Below are 23,023 nucleotides of genomic sequence, written 5' to 3' on the forward strand. Positions count from 1 at the left end.
GTCACATACATGTTTTTTATTTGTTTATATGACAATAAAGATTATTCTTATTTTGGAATGTATAATAATATTTACAGTCAAAGAATAAAGTCCTTTCACTGAAACAAAATGATGAAATGTCTAAATAAATGAAAAAATATTGTTTTGAAATCTTTGTCTTGTTTATTCTATTATGAAAAATAGAACTGAAAAAATATTTTATATTCTGACTGAATAGTTTACTCTTTTCATGAGGTAAGATTTTCTTTGTTATAGTATCATTGCAATACTTGTATATGCAAACAATTTGAATTAATATACTTTTGTGGTGTACATAATAGTATGCTTATATTTGCAAAATAATATAAACACTTTTTGTTAAAGTTTTTGTTTTCTTTATTCACAACTTGCTATGTACAATTATTCAGTCCACTATATAAGAGTGAAGTCAATAAATAATTTCATTCACTAGAATATTCATGCAATTCTTAGACAAAACATTTTTTCAATCTGTTCTTCAAAGATCTTCCTCTGTACATCTTTATTGAATGGAGAGATTCAAATGAGAAAACAAAGCAAGTTTATTTGGACAACAACATTCTAATATTTTGTTCATTCGTTCCATCTTTCAATTGATAATTACATTGTTGTATATATATGATCAAGTTCTTGTGCACCAATGATCGTGATGATATGACTCCTTTTTGTTTATAGTCATCATGTTGAAATTTCCTCTTTCAAATAAATGTAGGAAAAAACACGTTCCATTTCAAATTAATAAAAAAGTCGCACTATGGAGAAAAATATCAGCTTTAAGTTTTCTGTTCAGTATTGATCTGTGAATGATGACCATGAAAATCAAGATGTCTGATCTACAAATACACAAACTCAAAAATTATCAGTGAAGAGATCAATAAAATGGCTATTTTATCATGTTTATGATTATTATGATAAACTTTCATTTGAATATTCAAGAACTAAATTACAGAAATCGCTTAACTTTTATAAAAGTTTAGTTAAAGTACAGCTTAATTAAAAATTATAATAAACAAGAATTCTTCCAAAGTACACAAATGCCCCACTCGCACTATCATTTTCCATGTTCAATGGACCATGAAATTGGATAAAAAATATAATAAGGCATTAAAATTAGAAAGATAATATCATAAGGAACATGTGTACTAAGTTTCAAGTTGATTGGACTTCAATTTCATCAAAAACTACCTTGACCAAAAACTTTAACCTGAAACATGCACTTTCATTTTCTATATTCAGTGGACCGTGAAATTGGGGTCAAGTTTAATTTGGTTTAAAAATTAGAAAGATCATATCATAAGGAACATGTGTACTAAGTTTCAAGTTTATTGGACTTCAACTTCATCAAAAACTACCTTGACCAAAAACTTTAACCTGAAGTGGGACAGATGGACGAACAGACAGACGAACGAACAGACGGACGAACGAACGCACAGACCAGAAAACATAATGCCCCTCTACTACTGTAGGTGCGGCATAAAAATAAAGGCCACTGATGAGTTCATTTCAAATGCCAAAAAATGGTGTTTTTGCACCAAAGGGAGATAATTTAGAGCTTTTTCAATGATATATACATTTTAAAAGTCATCTGGGGCCAAACCGAATTGATTGTTTTGAATGATTTGGTGTACCATATGATAAAGTTATAAATAAAATGAGTCATGAAAAAAAATTATTTAATATTTTTCTGAAATTGTTATACCCTAGAGCCTCCTTAAATGTCATTTGATCTCTATTGGAGAAATGTCTCATTGGAAATCAGACTGCTAAGTGTTTCTTATTTTTATATCAACCCAGCCATATTATACCTGTCCAATATCAGGAGCTTGTACATAGTTCAGTGGTTGATGTTGGTTCATATCCGTCATTTTTATTTTTCATAATTTTTTGTTTTTATAAATTAGTCTGGTATATCATGTATATTTGACGTTTGAATTGATGCTCTGTTTCAAATTTGGTTAGTGTTGTCTTTTATAGATTACTATAACATGTATAGGGTATGGGTTTTCTCATTATTTACACATGTTACAGGTCATCAATGGCCTCTAATAAGTAATTACAATGGTTACATCCACTAAATTGGACTCTGATGGATAGTTTTCTCATTCATCATACCACATCTTATTTTAATAAATATTTAATCATTATTCACGGACAAAAACTTTTATAACAGTGGACTTACCATTTAGGCTTTGTTGACCATCTGTAAATCTTATTTTGTTGATAATTTCTTCTGTTTATAGTTTCCCCTTTATCTTTAATGTTCTTGCCCTACACATAAAAGGGTAAACATCATTTAATGACAAAAATAACTACTATATCATAATTAGTAGGCAACTGAAAATTTTGCCTTATTTGTATATAACATCAACTTACTCATCATTCTTGCTGTTCAATATCATGAATATTATCATTATTCTATGAATCAGGGGTCACAGTAAAATTAACCTTGGCAGGCAGACATCTTTTTTTTATATGATACCTTGTATTCATTCCATACAACAACAAGAAGACCTATGCTTAGAAAAACTGATAAAATGACAAAACCAAGAAAACTTATCATTGACCAAAGAACAATAAAATGCGGTCATGGTTTATATATGAATCTGCCATTCAGACATGCACAAGGGGCCTTATTGCTTACAGTATCCATGGTATCCGGAAAAAAGACCAAAGCACAAAAACTAAACATTTTCAAAGTTCCTTATACCCTGCCATTTTGTTATGGATGTGCCTGTTCCAAGTCAGGATCCTATAATTCAGCACTTGATTGTCGTTTGTTTATGTGAAACATATCTGTTTTTCATGTTTTTTATTTTTTTTGTACATAAATTAGGTTGTTAGTTTTCAACTTTCAACTTGGCTATCATGTGTAAATTCATACAAGTGTTCGGAAAACAGGAAGTTGTGGAGTGATGAATCTGAAAATGCATCACACGGTATAGCTGACTTATTTATTAAACCCTGAAACCAAATTTCAGAAATCCTTCTATTGTAGTTCCTGCGGAAAATGGGACGAAAAATATTCATTTACTGACACAAGGATGGATGGACAGACAGGGGTAAAACAGTATACCCCCCTTTTTTAAAGTGAGGGTATAATTTTAATACGGGGGTATAAAAACCCTTGTAAGATGTCAAAACAAAAAGAAGTAACCTAATTCTTACTTGTTAGGGGCTATTTATTTATTGTCGGTTATACATATAACAATACAACATAAGCTCTGTAGAGCTTTAATCCGACATACATACATCATGTACATGACAAGCACAATACATTTGTACATGAAACATAAGCTCTTCAATGAGATAGTAGTCTCAGATAGAGGGAGACGGGGTCAACCAAACTCCCCTATTCAATCTGAATGTAGGACAGAAAGTCGCATTTAAAAAGTCACACACTGTCACAGGACAAAAGTCACAATTTAGTTTTGAGATTATTTTTCTTTGAACAAGAAAACACTCTTTTTGTATTTTTCTTGAAGTTTTATACATGAACATGATGTAGCAACTTTGTAATTAAAATTTATTAAAAACAAATAAATCAGTGCTTTAGGTTTGCGCACATTACCATTACATTTGCACACAAAAATCATTATGTACAATGTGTGCAGCTTTTGATTACATTTGCACGCATTTTTTGACATGTAAATATAAAAAAAAGATATGGTATGATTGCCTTTTACAGCTGACTATGCGGTATGGGCTTTACCTCGGCTTTGCTCATTATTGAAGGCTGTATGGTGACCTATGGTTGTTAATGTCTGTGTCATTTTGGTCTCTTGTGGACAGTTGTCTCATTGGCAATCATACCACATCTTTTTTATACTGGCTCATTGTTGAAGGCCGTAAAGACCTATAGTTGTTAATGTCTGTGTATTTTGGTCTCTTGTGGACAGTTTTCTCATTGGCAATCATACCACATCTTCTTTTTTATAATATGAACAATTTCCTTAAATTAAAAATGAATATATGTAATAAACATGATAAAAAGAAGATATTTCAAAATCTGTTTTCATTTACATTCAAACAATTGTCAACAAACTGTTTGTGACTTTTTGTCCTATCAACTTTGTTACTTTATGTCTGAGTCTGACATGTGTCTGACTTTTTGTCCTGTGACTTTTTGTCGGAATGTCCTGTGACTTTCTGTTCGTTTACCTTCCATCTTAATCAGTGAACTGAATATTTGTTTTTTGCAGAAGTCCGGGGAATGTTAAAAGATCTTAAAAAATCACATGTGCAAAAACCTACAATGAATTAAGAGTCAACACTTACACAGGGACTACACAATACTTTTTCAGAATGTCAGCAAAAAAGAATCACTGGTGACAGGGGAGTGTAACCGATGAATTGATTTAGAATCAGATAAGATTTTCCCGGTACGTCTAAACACCGCTCAGGAGGACCTCCTGAGTGCACACATGCAGGGCATACAAAGTGCACTCATGACAGACCCTATATAGTCGCCGTATCTGCACACATGATGGATGGACATATTCGTTATAGATCGTTATACACTTCTCATTTTAGAGTTAAATTTGCAAGTAACGGCCGGAGAACCTCTTCAGATTTTAAAATAATAATGCTACTAAAAATTTATTATTTCCCCCAATTTTCGCAATTTTTTCGCTATAAATATTAAATCTTTATGCGACTGTGCTTTTAGTGAATATAAATGATGACGAGGGCCTCACGAATAAATATAAATATGAAATATACTGGAACATCGATTAGCATAGATCGAGCAGAAGAGTAAACTTCCACATAAATCTCGAAGTTATTTATGCCGGATAATATAGACTGTGCTCCTGAATAAAGTTGTCAAATACATTAATTTGTGTTTTTTTACTTCTACAAGAAATTTGATTCAAATGCTAATTACGCACCATTTGCTGAGCAGAGAATCATTCTAAGCCAGGAACAGTCTATACTAACTGATAACAGTAAGAATAGAAAGTCTCTGTAAAAAGGCAGTCAAATCCTAACAGAACTGTAACTTAATGATACATGTACATCAAGTTCCAGCACCTCACCAAGCACCCTTGCCTTGCATACTGAGATGACAAAGTGGTGTGTGTCAGTATTTTGATATATAATTTTACAACGATCCTTAAAAAATAACCAAACAAACGTTGAATCAAACGATATGAACCTACGCAGTTTTATCTAAATCTTTGTTAAAATACGATTTTAAATTGTTCAATTCTTTCTATTTCATAATTTTGTCAAAGTCTACTTTTGAAAGTTTTAAATTTTAAAGAAAAAATGAATATTCCATTTTGATTTGAAGAAAATCTTTTTGAACTGTTATAACATGGTGTTGCAAAGCTGATTACAGGTAACTAACATACAGTAACTTTCCATTACGACAGTGCGTGTATTCTCGGGTGTGTATAACGTATAGTTTTCAAGAGAACATCCTGTCTACGTGTAATACAGATTGATGACATTATACAACATTTCTTTTGTTAAATGTGATAAGGTATCTGTGTCCATTCCCTATTTCAACACCACTAATTTTTCGACGAGAAAAAATAAAAAAATAATTTATATGAAATTAAGAAGAAAAGTAGCAAATATATATAAACTTCAGTAATTACGCATTGAGTAAACATAATTTCACTATTGCATGAACAAATCCGTGAGCAAACGTATACATGTATGAATTAAGATGTGTTTAAAAAGACCCATTGGCTTTATTTCACACTAGGACCTAAGATAACTAGAACTAAGCAATGTTTGATGATTGAGTGGGGACTCATTGACTGCCTTAGAGGGGTCACGTCCAGTCATGCTTCCGTGATTCCCTATATAATCTACCATTTGTTTCCCAAGATTTAGGGGGGGGGGGGGCTGGAAAAAAACGAAATCCGCCTCTGCTAATTGGGAAGTCATTTGGTCTGATACACACATATATATAAATATACCTCTGTGGCGGATCCAGCCATGTGAAAAAGGGGGGTCCCAACCCAGGACAAAAGGGGGAGGGGTGGTTCCAATTCAAATGCATTGATCGTTCAAAAAAAGGAGTGGTTCCAACCCCCGAAACCCTCCCCCTGGATCCGCCACTGATACCTAGTATGCATATGATTAAGAACAGCTTTAAATATATGCATATAAAATAATGGTACGTCTAAAAACCGTTCAGGATCTCTTGGTTGCACACAGGACATTAAGTAACTTAGGACATGTATATATAATAGTGAGAGTTCAGGGTATACATTCGATTGATATAAACTTATTTTATAATTTTGTAATTTTTGTTTTGGTAAAATCAGAGACATATAATACATGTATTGAGACATATATAATACACGTACATATAAAACATGTGTCTCTGAAAAAATCAAACCATCTTTAAAGAAGTTATTTCAGTTTGAATCGACTGTCTTCTGCATTAGGATTCCAAAACGTTAATGTTATTTACAAATGCCAAAACCTGCAAATATATTTTAGGCAGAAAGAAACATTTATATTCGGTGATTTTTACACTAAACGTTTTCGTAATTTGTTTTAAAAATATTAAAAAGTACATGTACATCGTTTTTCCCAGATTTGTATAGTAACTGGTTTAATTAATTTTTGATGAAATTTAAATTGCGAGACGCTATATAATTAATAAACTATCTATCTATCGGCATGCGCCGTTATTTGGGATACGTCACGGATGACCTATGGTCATATTCAATACGATATACCAATCATCATTTGAATTTGGTCAATTGATCTTTAATAATTAGGACTAATTGGTGATGGCAGAGAATATGTCGCTGGTGATGGTTAAAATCATGTAGAAGTAAACTTTGCCAAAAAAAGGTTTCCTTGGAAAAAAATATGAAAATATATGAATATGCTAAATATTTTTAACTTTCCGAAGTAATAATTAAAGACGTTTAGAAATTAAAAAATTTCACAGTTGGGAAATTTTCAATTCAAGTTATTTCATTTTGAAAACGTTGAAAATATAGATCTTATTCGATGTACAAAAATGTGGGCCGCTTGGATATCAACTTGTGAAACCCTGCTTAATTAGGGTTTGTCTACTTTCGTCTTTTTATATTGCCAAACATTCTATTATCAAGGATTTGTACAAGGCCTTATTATAATATAATGAATCTCATCGCCAATATCACCATAATTACATAAAGAACCGATACAATATTGTCCTAAAGAGTTTGCCATCTAACAATTCAAAAAGAAATGTTGAGTCGAAACTAAGGTACCAAATCTATAAAAAGAATCACTATTTTAGTCGAAATTAAATTGTATATATATTCTTTTTTTCAAAACTCCTGAAATAATTTAACATTATCTATAGAGAGCTTACATATGCAAATCTTTTTAGAAGTATGTGAGCGTAAATATAATTTGTTTATTATCCCCCCCCCCCTTTTTTCTTTTATAAAATTTAATTGTAAACGATTTTCTTTCTTAATTTGTGTTTGCTCATTAACTGGGGTTCGTGCTGTCAAAAAACAAAAATGTCTCCTTGTGTATAAGTTATTGATAAGAAAATTTGTTTTGAAGCCGCCAGAAGAATAACGGTACGCCTAAACACCGCTTGAAGGACCTCCTGATTGCACTAATGACATATATACGAAGTGCACTCAGGACCCTTTATAGTCATCGCACACAGGATGGATGCATATATATATATATAGATATGTCTCTGGTTATACGCTTCTTATTTTAGAGTTAAATTTGGTAGAATTTGAAATCGAACTTAGATAGATATGTTAATTCTTATAAAATAATGAGGGCACGTGTCACTGATTACACAACTACTGAGCCATGAACTATCAAATCAACAAAATTGATTTGATTATCTTTATTGTTGTTTATAGATTGTGTTGTTAGTACAGTGTGACCATGCGGGAAGTAATATTGTGACGTTTAAAATGAATATCACGATGTTTTAAGATTTTCGTATTTTATTAAAATTTCGTTCCATAAATTTTTAAGTTTTATTCTTAATTTAATTATCCTGTCCTGGACCAGTAATTAATTCTTTGTACGATTTTGAAAAGGGAAATAAATGTTCATAGTTTTAAAGAATTTGTATTAATTAAAGTTTGTATATGGAATCCGTTCTTAACAGTAAAAGCCGTACTTTTCAAACAATCAAACTAATATACATGTAGTTAGATGTTATTTCTCATTTTTATCGAATTTGTCCAGGAATTTTATTTTTGAGTTATACGAATGTTTTAAGAAATCCGCATTTATTAAGGTTTTTTTCTCTAATTAAAGTCGTTTTGTCCAGTTTCACAAGCCTGAAACGAATTTCAATGTGAACATAAATTCTGAAAATGAACTTGTCTCCGTTTTCGTCTCCTTTTTTGAAAATTATGATATTTTGGGTATAATTATTTCTAAACAATATGTAAGTTAGATTGTAGTAAGATTCTAAACTTAATTTAAAAACATGATTTTTGTTACAGCGAGAAAGACTTTTTCAAAGACAGTCTATTGACACGAAATCCGTTCAAACCACTACTAAGTCTTCGTGCACAGATTTCCGTTAAGGTTAAACTGAATATTGTACATAATTGTCTTCTCTTGTATAATGGTTTGTTGAGAATAAAGATATACAAATTCAATAAAATTTGATATTCAGTCAACATTGTGTTTGTTTAAAAACTTGATTTAGAGAGAGAGAGAGAAAAGAATCACACTGAAAAACAAAAATCGAACTTGTTACAGAAAAAAACTATAAAATAATTTTCTTTATTCGTGAACTGCAAAACACAACAAATTAATTTACCCGTCATTATGAAAAATAAACTGAAAAAGTACATCGAATGAGATATTTTATTTTTTCTATATATGCAAATTCATGTTAAAGGTAAAACTGAACTAACAATACAATTCCTAAAAAAAATCATGGCTCAGACAGTAGTTGTGTAATCAGTGACACGTGCCCTCATTATTTTATAAGAATTAACATATCTATCTAAGTTCGATTCAGGCGGGGATCCAGAAGGGGGGGGGGGGGGGGGTCCGGGGGTTGGAACCCCCATTTTTTTTGGCCGATCAATGCATTTGAATGGGGACATGTAGTTGACCACCCCCCCCCCCCCCCCCCCCCCCCCCATTTTGTCCTGGGTTAGGACCCTCCTTTTTAAAATGGCTGGATCCGCCCCTGCGATTTCAAATTCTACCAAAATTTAACTCTAAAATAAGAAGCGTATAACGAATATAAACATCCATCATTTGTGCAGATACGATGACGGTAATGGGTCATGAGTGCACTTTGTATGTCCTGAGTGCACTTTGTATGTCCTGAGTGCACTCAGTAGGTCCTGAGTGCACTCAGTAGGTCCTGAGCGGTTGTTAAGACGTACCCGAAGAATAAAAAATTTCCTGAACCTAAAATACATTTACTGTAATTAAAGAAATTTCGCCTAAAACATTCTCTCATATATTTAAACAATTGTAAAATAATTAATTCAACGACTTTCTGTCTGTTTACTTATACTTTTCTTGTTCAGTTTTTGTTTATACCCCTAATAGATGAAGTATTTTTTTTTAGGAAAATTTACAACTAGATGAACGGAATTAAGTACTTTTTTAGGAAAATTTATAACTCAAATTTTCAAAAACAAAATTCTACACTTTTTACCTAGATTTTTTTCTCTGTCTCGAAGCCGCAACCGGTGACCCCGTATCAAACATAGCGACCAACACCTCACATGACGTATTCTCGATGTTGAGGTATTGACAATATACAATCAAATTTATCAATATACAGCAAGTAAGTAATTTGGTGTTGAATGCCAGTAGATCAGAATTTATTTAAAAGGGGCACTAGCTGCCAAATTCATGTTCTTCATCGATTTTAATAAAATTCACATAACGTGTATATAGTGTTGAATTGTTTATTAAAATGTGACGCACAATCTTGGCTGATATGCATAAAACCATTATATTTCATGACACTGACTGCATGAAAAAGAAATTGACTTATCGCATAATACCAGAACCAGAGACATATATTGTATATAAAAAATTAACTACCGTAAGTCCACATAAGAGGGTATGGATGTGAATTAACAGAATAGAGAACAAAGGACAAAAGAAAAAAGGAATAAAGAATAGTAAAAGAAAGAGAATAATGGAAAAAAGTGTAAGTTATTAAAAATATAACTAAAAAAAAAGACAGAAAAAAAGACACCCCCGCCGAGACGAGCCTTACATGCAACTGTTATTTGACGCCGCCGAGTTATTTTAAGATTAAGACATGTATAAGTAGTCAGCCCGTAAAGCCTCTTGCACCAATTTGAGGATTATCCAAGGTTAATTTTACCACGTGAAGTTTTACGGCGGCTCATTTTATTTTGGCTTAGAAATAATCATAATTGACAAGTTTCCTTCCCCTGCACTTTCGATCCCACATGTAAATAGCACGGTGATTTCAAATAAGACATTGATACATTACAACACTTGCCGTCAGTATTTGAATATATTGATTAAGAAGGTATAGAAGATTAATGCACGCACACTATTATCCACCACTGGCCTAAATAGCTAGTCCGCAAACAACGAGGGTCATAAAAACCCAGCACTTTGAACACAGCCACCGGCATGGTGTGAATCTGAAAGCTTCCCACTATCCATTTCTACCAAAACTTTTGCCTTTCATTTATCAAAAATGAAATATGTTGATATTAATGGTATACATGTATAAGAATTATTGGGGAATTCAAACCATTCCTATTGTAAGTGATTATAAAAACTAAATTTATATCAGGGTGATTTAAATGAGGGGAAAAAAGGGGGGATCAGGAGTTCAGGGCCCCCTGTTTGGAAAAAAAATTGGTTGATTAAATATGGAATCACTGTGGCATGGTAGGAGCAGGCCCCTCGTAGGCAGTCGGTGGGCCCCCACTTATGAATATTCTGGATCCACTACTGTGGTCTTTTATAGTTGTATTATCTTTTTAAAAAAAAAATTACACCTGTGTAGTGTATATATCTAAAGTGTAAATCAAGGGAAAATAATGTAAACTATCTGTGCATTGGGACCTATTAAAAGGTTTTTTTTTGGGGGGGGGGGGGGAGAAAGCAGGGAGGGTGAGTCCATGGGAGGTAATCCCCACCCCTTCAATTTGAGAATATGCTATTATCTTGTAAACGGTACAGATCCCCACCCCATAATCATATAAATTCTTGAATGGGTCGATAAAACAAATGAAATGAAATTAAAAGGAGGTCTTTGGGGGTCAAAATGGTTACCCCACCCTGTTCAATTTGAGAATGTGCTCTTATCTTGTGAACGATCCAGATCCCCACCCCTAAACCATATATATTCTTGTCGGGGACAATAAAATTAATGAAATAAAATAAAAGGGAAGTCCCACCCCCTCTAGTTTGAAAAATTGTAAACGGTCAAGATCCCCACCCCTAAACCATATATATATATTCTTGTATAGAACAATAAAACAAATCAAATGAAATATAGGGAGAGTGACTCCATTGGGGTCACCCCCACCCCTACATGTTTGAGAAACTTTTAAATGGTTGAGATCCCCAGTGGTTAGGTGAAAAAATTTCCGGATCCCTGTTCCCCACCCTCAAACCATATATATTCTTGTATGAGACAATAAAACAAATCAAATGAATATAGGACCATCCCCTTTGTCTTGGGTTGGGAACCCCCCCTTTTTAAAATGGATGGATCCGCCCCGGCATACCATCTAGCTAGCTATAAAGGCTTTAAAAATATGAAATCAAACAAGGAAATTAACAGTGTAGGTAACTGTTTTGAATTTAAAAAAAAGCCTTTTACATATATAACAATGTTAAATTTTTTGTGCATTTATTTTTGCTTACCGTATTTTCAATAATGGACAAAATTGCATGATTGAATATTGTAATTTAAGAAAAATCAGCATACATGTTATAAAATGGGAAGTGGAAACTGGGAATTTGACAAAGAGACAACAACCCAATCAAAGAGCAGACAACGGCCGAAGGTCAGCTATGGGTCTTCAATGCAGTGAGAAGATTTCGGCACTGGTCTTCAGCTCATAAATATGTATCAGAAATGAAAATGAGATACAGCTTTCAGTTGTATTAATAAAAACCTCACAATAAGTTCTGAATATCAGAATATACAGTATTGCAAGATTCTCTCAAAATGTACACATAGAGCTGAAAAACTGTAAAATTAATCATGCTTATTTAACATTAAAAGTCCATGGAGTCCATCTAAATATGCATACTCTCGTACAAAGGAATATAAGTATGCAATAGACATCAAGTTTTCAAAAATAAGAGTATCTATGCCATTAATTTACGACAAGATTTTCAATCAACTAATAATTTCGGTTTGTTTAAATATTTTGGAGGTTAGAATGACCTACTTTTTAGTGATGATATTTTCGTTTTAAAGTTGAGAAAATTGTTTGTACCAACAAAAATAAAAACACAAAGTCAATCTAGAATTATGTTTTTATCATTTTTTTATGTTTAGGTTGTCAGCAAGATGAAAAGGACAAGTATGCAGTTCAAAATTCAAAATGTGGATAAGCTGAGGTTCAAGGTCTTACCTTTGCAGATTTTCATATTTTGCATGAATGAATTCAAAGGTTATATGATGGATGGCAGAGAAAGAAAAAACCAACTTTTCAATTATCCTGCTCCTGGATAAATGTAAAACATCTTGTTTTTCGGTAAGTTTTATGCTCTGTTTTGATAGTGTTAGCGCATTCATCTGTCCAGTCTTTCCTCTAAATTGTATCCTCTTTAAGTTTTTGGTGAGTGTTCGCCATGAATTTCAGTAAGTAACTTGTGGATTTACATGTATATATACTCAAAATTTAGTACTAATATTAATGGGATTTTAGCATGACATCCTGCCAAATGCTTGTTAATCATGTTTATGTTCCAGAACATACAAGTATTTGGACTGTACGCATACAGTCTGCCCAATTTTAAGAAGTTGGTCAAGTTTATTAGAAACAAATGTACAGTACAGATCAACATAACTGAAATCTTTGACTTTAATAGATTAATACAAAAAGTTTAATTGCAATTAAAATAAAAACACATGTTTGGTCCAGCTGGTACCAGACAGTACAAGTATACTTAAATGGTCTGACTGTACACATATGGTGGGACTGTAAGTTCTGGACTGTAAACGTAAGATCCAAATACTGATATTGTCTGGAACATTGATACATGTCTTAAAATAAATATCAAACACATTGGTGTTTTTGAACTTGGTAATACGTTATTTGATAGAACTATAATGTTTTGGGATATCAAAATCAAAAATATCCCATTTTAACTTTTAATAAAGAAGAAGATTATTGATGTATGTATAAATGTATATTAAAATGAAACAGCAAGCCAACAACACAAAAAATAAGGATGAAACATACAAAATTTTTTGTATCAATGTTATAATTTCCAATATGTTCAAAGAGTTCAAGGTATTTTTTCATTGAAATAAAACACAAATTGTAATCTGTCAGAACTTCAAAAGCTTAAAGAAATATTGTTTCTGTTGTCTACATTTTGTATAATATATAGCAAATTCTTGTGAATATTATGAATAATGGAATGTTATTATAGTTGTCAGTTTTAACATTGATCTTTATACTGTATATTCATAAATTATTGCATGCATTTATTATTGCGATTCTGTCATTTTAGACTTAAATGCGATTTTAAATTTTACGATTTTGAGAAAAATCTTGTTTAATCCATATAAAATATTTCATAATGCGAGTTTAAATTATTGCGTTTACAACTCCGTTGCATTTTTCGCAATAAAAAAAAACTCGCATTAATTCTGAATTTACAGTATATATATTATGTATATAACTTGGGAAAATACCCAAATGTTATAAAGAAGAACAAATTAATTGATTGTTACATGGTATTAGAATAGGAAGATGTGGTATATTGCTAATTTGACAACCCTCCATCAGAGACCAAAGGATGTAGGCTGTTAGCAACTGATGACGCTGGACAACCTTTAACAATCAGTAAAATCCATACCGCATAGCTATTTTTATTGAAAATCATATTATTGCTACATGTATGCAAACAATTTTGTATTATAATAATACAAAATTGTTTGCATACATGTAGCAATAATATGATTTTAACAGTATAATACATTACTTTAGATTTTATTGGTTCTTTTTCAGAAGGATTGAAATTCACCACCTAGAATAAATGGAGAAAACATAAAAACAAGACCAGAATAAATATAAAGACAAAAGTTGGATCAGTTATTATTTTCATCACTCAGTCAATGATTTGAAGTTCTATTAAATACAAAAAAATATTGAAACCACAATAATGTCAAAGTTCTGCGCTGAATGACCAAAAAGTGGACTATACCATCAAACAATGCTGGATGATAAGAAACTATTAATGTTTTGTGTTGAGGGATATTGTGAAAAAAAATTAGATTTACTTAAATAGCTACTAGTACATGTAGTATTTTAAGCCTAACAATAGAGTTTTTTTTTATTTCAAATGGGAAATAATTGTGTTTCAAGAAAGTATTCTATAATTCATGAATAAACATATATTAATACTTACATTATCTGCTTTGTTGTTTAAAAGTTTAGTTTTGAACAGTTATAGAACAATATGCTAAATTAACATTTCCCAAGAAAAAAAGATATTCAATTAAAAAGATTCATATTATAATAATTTACTACCAAATAGAATACATTGTAACATACACATTACTGTATGTTTATATCTATATATTTACAATTAGAATCCCATAGGATTTTAATTTGTCCCATGGGATATTAAAAATCCCATGGGATAATAAAAATCCCATGGGATTTTTTTTGTCCCATGGGACAACAAATATCCCATGGGACTACAATTATCCCATGGGACCAAAAAAAATCCCATGGGATTTAACCAAAATCCCATGGGATAATGGTCAATCCCATGGGATTTTGCCCTGTCCCATGGGATATTGAAAATCCCATGTTTTTATAATTCAAATTGCAAAATAAATATGAAAGAAACAGTAGAAAACCAATGAAATTATTGAATCCCATGTAATTCCGCACATTTTGGTCATATACATGATATTGTAGCTTTTGTTTGAGGCGGCGGCGGATTTGCAAATGAGTGTTTTGCAAATTAAAAGTGTCCAGTGTTTCTAGTTTTAATCGTTTATTCTTCTTTTTGCTGTATATAACATGATTTTTTTTTCATATTTGTTCATTTCGACAGTGTAGAGAAGGTTTGTTATTTTTGTTTCGTTTGACCTCATGAGCATATGACATTAAAGTCAAAGATCTCTGAATTATGGGATACAATTTGACTTTTTTAACAAATGTTTTTTCGTCATTATTCATTAATTCCGTTGTACTTGAAAATAAGTGTAATCAGGGTATGTTCTGTACGTTAGATTTAGACCAAAATTATTAATATATCTTTCAGTTCTACAATACTGTGAAAGGACTTTAATTCGTGGGTATCAATTTTTGTGGTTGGCGCAATATTTACATATTCGTTGGTTTTTAAATTAGAGGATTTTAGTTTCTAAAAAAAATTGAAAAATTAAAGCCTTTTGAAACGAAGGTTTCAAATAGTCTGGATTGTAGGAAATTGCAAAGTAAACATTGACCCGAGTTAATCGTAGTGACAACACTAATTAACCCAAGATAAAGTGATCAACAGATTAAAGACCATCAAAGGTGTTAATTAGGCCAGAAACATGTCATCTAAAGAAAAAAGTAACATAAACAAATGCAATAAATTTAAACGAATCTTGAATTGTCAAATAATTCTGATCAAAATGAAGCCCACCATGAAATTATTATTTCCCATATGTGATCATATGTACGAGAACTATGAGGATATAAGATAAACACTTTAACATACTAGAATATCAATACCGGAAATCAGACTTTGAATTCATCGATCAAAAATATTTTTTATGAGAATTTAAAGATCAAAAGTTGTACAGTTTAGGTTATTAAAGATTAAATGGGTATATAAATTCTGCATGCAGTTTTAGTTCTGTGTCAGACTGCTATTCAAGTATTCTCAGACTTAGCATTATTCAATATATTCTCTAGATCTACAATAGTAACTTTTCCCCAAGTTAAAATAAGTGCATATTGGGTTAATAATCTTCCTGGTATTATTTGAGTTGGAAGATAAAGTTTTTATGTGAAAACTGATAGCTACAAATTTGTCTTAACAGCAAAAATAAAATAAAAAGTAAAGATAAAAATTCACGTTATTTCTGATGCAAAGGGTACGTCTAAACACTGCTAAGGAGTCCTTAGTGCACTAATGACTTATAACATGCCACTAAGAACTAGATGGGGTGCTGTTACATGTAATTTCTTCTCTGAGAATTCCTTTCATATTATGGTAGAAATTGATATTAAATGCATAAATTTCCAATTTTATAGGAAAATAATCATAAATAAACGAGATATTCAACATTATTTTGACACGTGCCTGTTTTTCTTTGATATGCAGAAAATCAATGAACCGTTTGACAGGTGTCAAATTACATAACTGATTACACGGGAATCCTCTATCTGTTGCGTTTAATCGACACGTTTGGTAAAGTTGAATACTAATAAATGAATTGTTGTTGAAATTTTATTAATATTATTTTTTTTCAGAACGAAGAAGTATTTTCTCAAGTGTATTTTGTAATGATTGCTTGTAATTTAATAAATGTCACCATAGCAATATATCTAATGTTGGTTTTTTATTTGATGTTCATTTTAATAAATGACTGAAATATATATATATATTAAATATTTTAATTCACATTTATATATTTTTGAAAGTACGTGTTGAAGTTTGGATAAACTACAGAGATGTTTGTTGCTTTTACATTAAACTCATCTTGGTCTTTGGCTGTGATATTAAGCTAAGTCTGGTAGAACCGAAAATTGAATCTAATAATATTTCGTAGCGTTCTTTGTCGTTTTCAAGTGGTCGGACACATTATCTATAATGTTTTTTATACACGTATCTCTATACTGTTTTTTTATTTCTTGCAAGCGTGCTTTAATGTGAAGACAGGCGACGGACATACGTTTGCAAATAGACAGGTATATAAAATAAAATTTTAGTTATTTCTTGAACTGTTTATATAAAGCAACTTTGTAATTTTAAAACTAATTCAATAAATATCAATAGTTATCGAACAATTGTTATGAAAACAAAGTGTCAAAATGGCTTGGTACTTAAATGGCTTCATGGTGCCAAGAAATACATCCTTTGCATGATTAAAATTTGATAAATGTTCATTTATCTAGGCTTATGAAAAATTTCCTAAAGTTAAAAATGAATATATGCAATAAAAAGAAAATATTTCAAGATCTTTTTCTTATTTATTCAAACAATTGTCAACAAATTATTTGTGAATTTTTGTCCCATCAAATTTGTGACGTTATGTCCTGATACTGTTTGTCCTATGACTTTGTGTCCGTTTACCGATAAACGGAAATGTTTTATATACATGATAAATATAGATGAAGAGTTGTCTCATTGTCACTCACACCACATCTTCCTATATCTAGTTATAATTTATATTGATTTCTATAGTATCTCATAATTCTTTATAGAATGGCACTTGTATTTTAATTTATAAAATTACTGTTTTATTCAATGTATATATCATGATGATTGTATTGTATGTATTGCAAGTCAGTGGGATTTCCAGTGACACTAGAACAATAGAAAAATCACTCTTCTTATGAAAGAGATAGAAAAGGTAGAGAAAAAGGAGAGACAATTTACGCATAAAAACCGATATGCATAGGGATGAATATCTCTTAAAACACAAAACCATTATATAACATTTATACAACCACTATAAATAAAGTATATGCTCAAGCTAAATTTGTTAATATATGAATTTTTAATTGCCAAACATGCTGTTAATTGAACAATCTATTGTTCAACATAGGGGTGTGTAAAAAACTGCCAGATTTGACTGCATATTTTTCATTTTTTTTGAAAAAAATTATATATCAAACCTTAATAATGCAGCTTTCTGAGTATCCAATTTTTAACGTGTTCCGAAATGTAGTTTCGTCACAAGAATTTTTCAAAGTTGGGTCCTTTTGTCTATATGAATGTCGGTAAATTCGCATGATCGAGCACACCGACAAGTGTATCGTTGGGACAACTCGATATAATGTAATCAATATACGTGACAAATAACCTAATGTGAAGTTTATTAAATCATCATAACATAATTGATTAACACATTATATTTGAAAAACATGAGTCCTATAATATAAGACTTTAAAGGTTCATATCATTTACATTCAACGTTTTTATTGGATTTTTTTTTACTACAATGTAACCTCGAGGTTAAACGTTGGTAATAAAAATAAATCCCAGAAAAATGTTGATTGATATTGTAAATGATATAAACCTTCGAATTCTTATAATATCGGAATAGAAAATATGTGATCCGAATTAACCATGCACGTGTATTGAAGAAGAATTTGCACTTTTATGAAGTACAGGGGGTAAGGTGTTTTCGTAAACAATATTATGATCCCAAATTTTGTTAGCAATACTTTTAAAGAAACACTACATATAGGAAAGTATATGTTAAATCTCAATGTATTATTATTATGAAAAAACATTCCCCCTCCCCCCGATTTGGCATGTAATGGTTGAAACCTAAGGTGATTCGATTCGCTCTAACTGCATAAAAGGGGACCCGCTTCAGTCTTGCGTCAGTGATTTAGTATATACTAGTAATAAACAAAATATTGTCTCATACTGAAAGGGGCGGCCGAGCAACCTGCACAGCCAAGCTTGTCTTGCAAAACAGCCAAGATTTACAAAACATTTCAAATAAAAACCTTCAGTTGGGCAATCTGAATGGAATCTAATTATCTCTACTGATAAATAATGCAACACTAATGACACATTTAAGTTTTGGAAGGATTTTATTCACAAAGAATGTTTCTCATTGATGTACATTTATATGCTCTTGTCTTTTCGGAGTTTATATTGGAAACTAAATTGTTGCATGAAAGAGTCTAGCTCCACATTCCTATGCATATGATTGTCATATGTACGTGAGAATCATTCCATAAAACATCCGTTTGATATCCTTTCAATGCCAGACACTGTCTAGTGTGGAAAATCTGGCTAAACTTGTGCTGGATCAGACACTTGAATCTTACATCGTTATTGATGTTAAGCAATTAGTTTAACGGGCCATCCGGAACTGTTAGATTTTATGACAGTCTTCCTTCCATACAGAACAGCACTGCAAAATAATTTGAACATTCAATTAGGTGATTATAATATTATTTGGCAATCCAAACAGAACCTGAAAATATTAGACCAACGTACGTTTGAACAGAGATGCTAAAAAGAAATCCCCCCCCCAAAAAAAAAAAAAACCCCCAGCCATTTTACTTAACAATCAAATTAAAAAAGTAGTTAGTTGCATGTCCCATCATCCTTTGGTTGTAGACCCCAGATAAATATAATCTAAATTTCGTAGCATTTTTACCACCCCCCCTTTTTTTAAACTGAATTTGTTCAAGGTATAGTGGTTTTACCCCTTTTCAGATTTCAGTATGTCATGTTGTATATATTTTATAAATTAGATGAATTTCTTGTAAGTTTCTACGATATTCTTTATCATTTGACAAAATACTATACATCTGAATTAAATTGTTTACTTTTTGAAAAAGCGCGCCTTCTTATACTTTAATTTACCTCCCATTATTTCACATAGCAACACAAATTAAAAACTGCCAATCTTTGCTGCATATCAAATTTTTCCCCCGATAAAAATATATATCATGCAACATAATCAACTTTACAAATTGGGAGAAAATCAAGGTGTTCCGACTATGGATAGTATTTAAAAAAAAAATGAAAGGATTAGATGGCATGATTACAAGTTTGATCCCTGACGACACTGAAAATCGAAAATTCACGCATTTACCTATCATATGATGATACGATGAGGTGATAAACTTAACAAGAAATAATTTACCTGATTCGTTATCATATTCACATTATGTTGACACGTCTTAGTTCGTTTAAGCGCACCGTTTACAGGGGAGGTAATATTTTGTCACCAGTTTGCCCACTGTATATACATGATTTTCATTTGATTATTTTATTATATGCGGACGATATTGCCTTAATCGCACCCGACGAAAATAGTTTACAACGAATGCTAGATGTCGTATCGGACTGGTGCGCTACATGGAAACTTTCAATTAACATTAACAAAACTAAAATCGCACATTTCCGAAATCAATCAATTGCAAGGTCAGATCGGATTTTCAATTGTTCAGGCAATAACCTTGATTGCTGTGAATCCTACAAATACTTAGGTGTCTGGATGGACGCGTACTTGACATTTAAAAAACATGTAACGGAGTTATCAAAAGCGGCTAGTCGTGCCCTCGGAGCGTTAATGACAAAGGCGTCTATGTTAGGTGGAATGACATATAAGGTTTATACTAAACTGTATACATCAATGGTAGAGCCAGTTCTTCTCTATGGTAGTGGTATTTGGGGCACAAAGCGTTTAGTGTCATATCGACAATTCAAAACCGGGCCTGTAAATTCTTTATGTCCGTCGGAAAACGAACGTCTAATTTAGCGTCACGCGGCGATATGGGCTGGACGTAGTGCTTTACAAAACAGCGAATTAACTACTCTAGGCTTTTGTGTAGACTTTTACGCTCTGATCAACATAGAAACTGTTATAAAATGCTAAAATGGACTTCAAGGTATAGAAAGGGCTGGGCTTTCCAAGTGCACAAAACTGTTGATTTGCTAAATGTGAGAGATCTCAGGGGCGGATCCAGAAATTTATTAGGGGGTGGTCACCTTTTGAAATCTTAAATCAAAATTCAATTTTTTTTATTGGTATCATGAAAATAGTTACAACTATAGAAGACAAAAGTTACACATTGCTTATAAAATTGATTCCAATTTCATTTTTCTTGGATGCCTGCGTGCAAACATGTCAACTATAACATCAAGTTCTAACTCTAAATTGTAATGCACGTGCATCAGTGCAAGTCCATTTAGTCGGTCCTGGCCCATTGTTGCACGTAAAAATGTTTTCAGTAACCCGAGCTCACTATTCGAACGCTCACACATTCACAACTTGTTACACTCATTGTGCAAACAATTTTGAGAATTGCATATATATTGGGATAATCAAGTTTGTTGCATTTTTTAATGGTTTCAGCAGCTGACTTTGGCAATGTATCTGTGGTATGCTTCCAGAAATGCAACCACTTATCTACTTCCGATCAATCAATCAGTGCTTGAAAATTCCCGGAATTGAAACTTCTGTCCGAAATATGTTTTGAATCATCCCTATGGCCCCTCATAGGAAGATTCTGTTTGCCACAAAGCAAAACACACTTGCATATAGATTTCAAAACAGTTCTGTTTGCTTTTATACGTTCATTCATTGCTTTATCAATAAATGTTTGAATATCAGTAGTCCTTTGCTCAATGTTGCCAAGAAAAAGTTGAGCTTTTGCTCTAGCTTCAGTATGACTTTTTTTACATGATTTCTCATCACGGCCGAAATGATCGTTAAGTCTTGTACTTGCATGTGCCATATCAGTTAGTGGTTTGCATGATAATGTTCCCAAACTGTCAACCTCAAACAGAGCACAGTATATGCAGTAAGCTCCTTCTTGTGAAGGTGAGTACACTAGCCCATCATAGCGATTTAGCCAATTCAGCTGAAACAGTCTGTTCTTTCCTGCATATTTTTTTTTATAGGAAAGTTATAGTTTATTCCAGGTTGGAAATGATTTCTTATCAAATTAAATTTCTCTTCGTTTGTTAATTTACGTGTTGATTGTTTTACAAAACCAATGTCGTTTGTACTTATATGCAAGTCGGGGTTGTTTCTTTAATCTGATCACTTTTATTCGTATCAATGCTAGGTCCATTACAAGTCGTTGGTACTTCAGAGGGGGCTGATTTGTGGCGTTTCCTGAAGGAAAGAGCGTATAAGTTACTAATAAATTGGAATGCACGAAACTTTAAGACAAACAGATGATGGAACGGGGGTATTCATTCAATATAGAATATTTATGTGACTTTAAAATTTTAAATTTATTTTTGAATTTTGGCATCACAGTAAAAAAATATTATTGGTCGAGAAAAGTTATTATACAAACTTTAAAAATTTAGATAAACGTAATGTGAAAAAAGTATAAATTACCTGCTAAAAACATCTAAGATTGAGGACTGTCTCTTCATTTTTACACCTTAACATCAAAGAAATCGACCAAGTAATTAGCGATTGTTGATTACATGTTCATTATATAAACATACCTGTCAAGGTACATGTATTTAGCCTTAAGGTAAGTAATGACAACTTTATGACTGGTGATTACGATAGACAAATTGATTTGATCGACGAGTTTATTTTTCAAAATATTCAAGGTGCACCATTTTTTGGTACATGGTGCACCATTTTTGCAAACCCAGGGGGTGGTCACCGGCACCGGGTGACCACCCCCTGGATCCGCCTCTGGATCTTGTGTATAATTTATCTGTAACTACAAAAACTGTAGTGCGTACAATAAGCGAAAAATTAACTGTATCAGATAACACGGAATGGCACGAGGAAGTTTTTAATGATAGACATAACTCACAGAACGGCAACAAATTACGAACTTATAGGCAATACAAACAAAGTGTGAAAACCGAACAATATGTCCGTCTGAACATTTTCAAAACTGAGCGACGTACAATGGCTCTGTTTCGCTCCGGTTCACTTCCACTTGCGTGTGAGACGGGAAGATACTTCAGGCCGCCTACACCCATTGAAGACAGAATATGTGTGCTATGCGAAACTAACAGCATAGAAAAAGAAAAACACTTTCTAATGGAATGCTCATTATATGACGATATTCGATACAATCTTTTTAATGAATGCTCAAAACTTATTGAAGACTTTCAAGATTTTAATACAAACAAAAAATTCATTGAAATTATAAATTGTACCAATATCCAGTAT

General features: G+C 32.0%; 3 long non-coding RNA genes across 3 annotated transcripts; 1 reads left to right on the forward strand and 2 right to left on the reverse strand.

The window, feature by feature from the left end:
• Positions 1-332: 332 nt before the first annotated feature.
• LOC139490395 (uncharacterized) lies at positions 333-4,434 on the reverse strand. Its single transcript, XR_011656311.1, has 3 exons — positions 4,294-4,434; positions 2,198-2,286; positions 333-851 (listed from the first exon to the last, which is right to left on the reverse strand). It is a non-coding gene; the product is annotated as an uncharacterized lncRNA (long non-coding RNA).
• A 5,964-nt stretch (positions 4,435-10,398) lies between these two features.
• Positions 10,399-14,725, forward strand: LOC139490396 (uncharacterized). Its single transcript, XR_011656312.1, has 3 exons — positions 10,399-10,495; positions 12,494-12,692; positions 14,178-14,725. It is a non-coding gene; the product is annotated as an uncharacterized lncRNA (long non-coding RNA).
• A 4,200-nt stretch (positions 14,726-18,925) lies between these two features.
• Positions 18,926-20,063, reverse strand: LOC139490397 (uncharacterized). Its single transcript, XR_011656313.1, has 2 exons — positions 20,012-20,063; positions 18,926-19,270 (listed from the first exon to the last, which is right to left on the reverse strand). It is a non-coding gene; the product is annotated as an uncharacterized lncRNA (long non-coding RNA).
• Positions 20,064-23,023: the final 2,960 nt, after the last annotated feature.

The sequence above is a fragment of the Mytilus edulis genome, chromosome 9 (genome assembly GCF_963676685.1).
Source record: "Mytilus edulis chromosome 9, xbMytEdul2.2, whole genome shotgun sequence".
Taxonomy (NCBI): domain Eukaryota; kingdom Metazoa; phylum Mollusca; class Bivalvia; order Mytilida; family Mytilidae; genus Mytilus; species Mytilus edulis.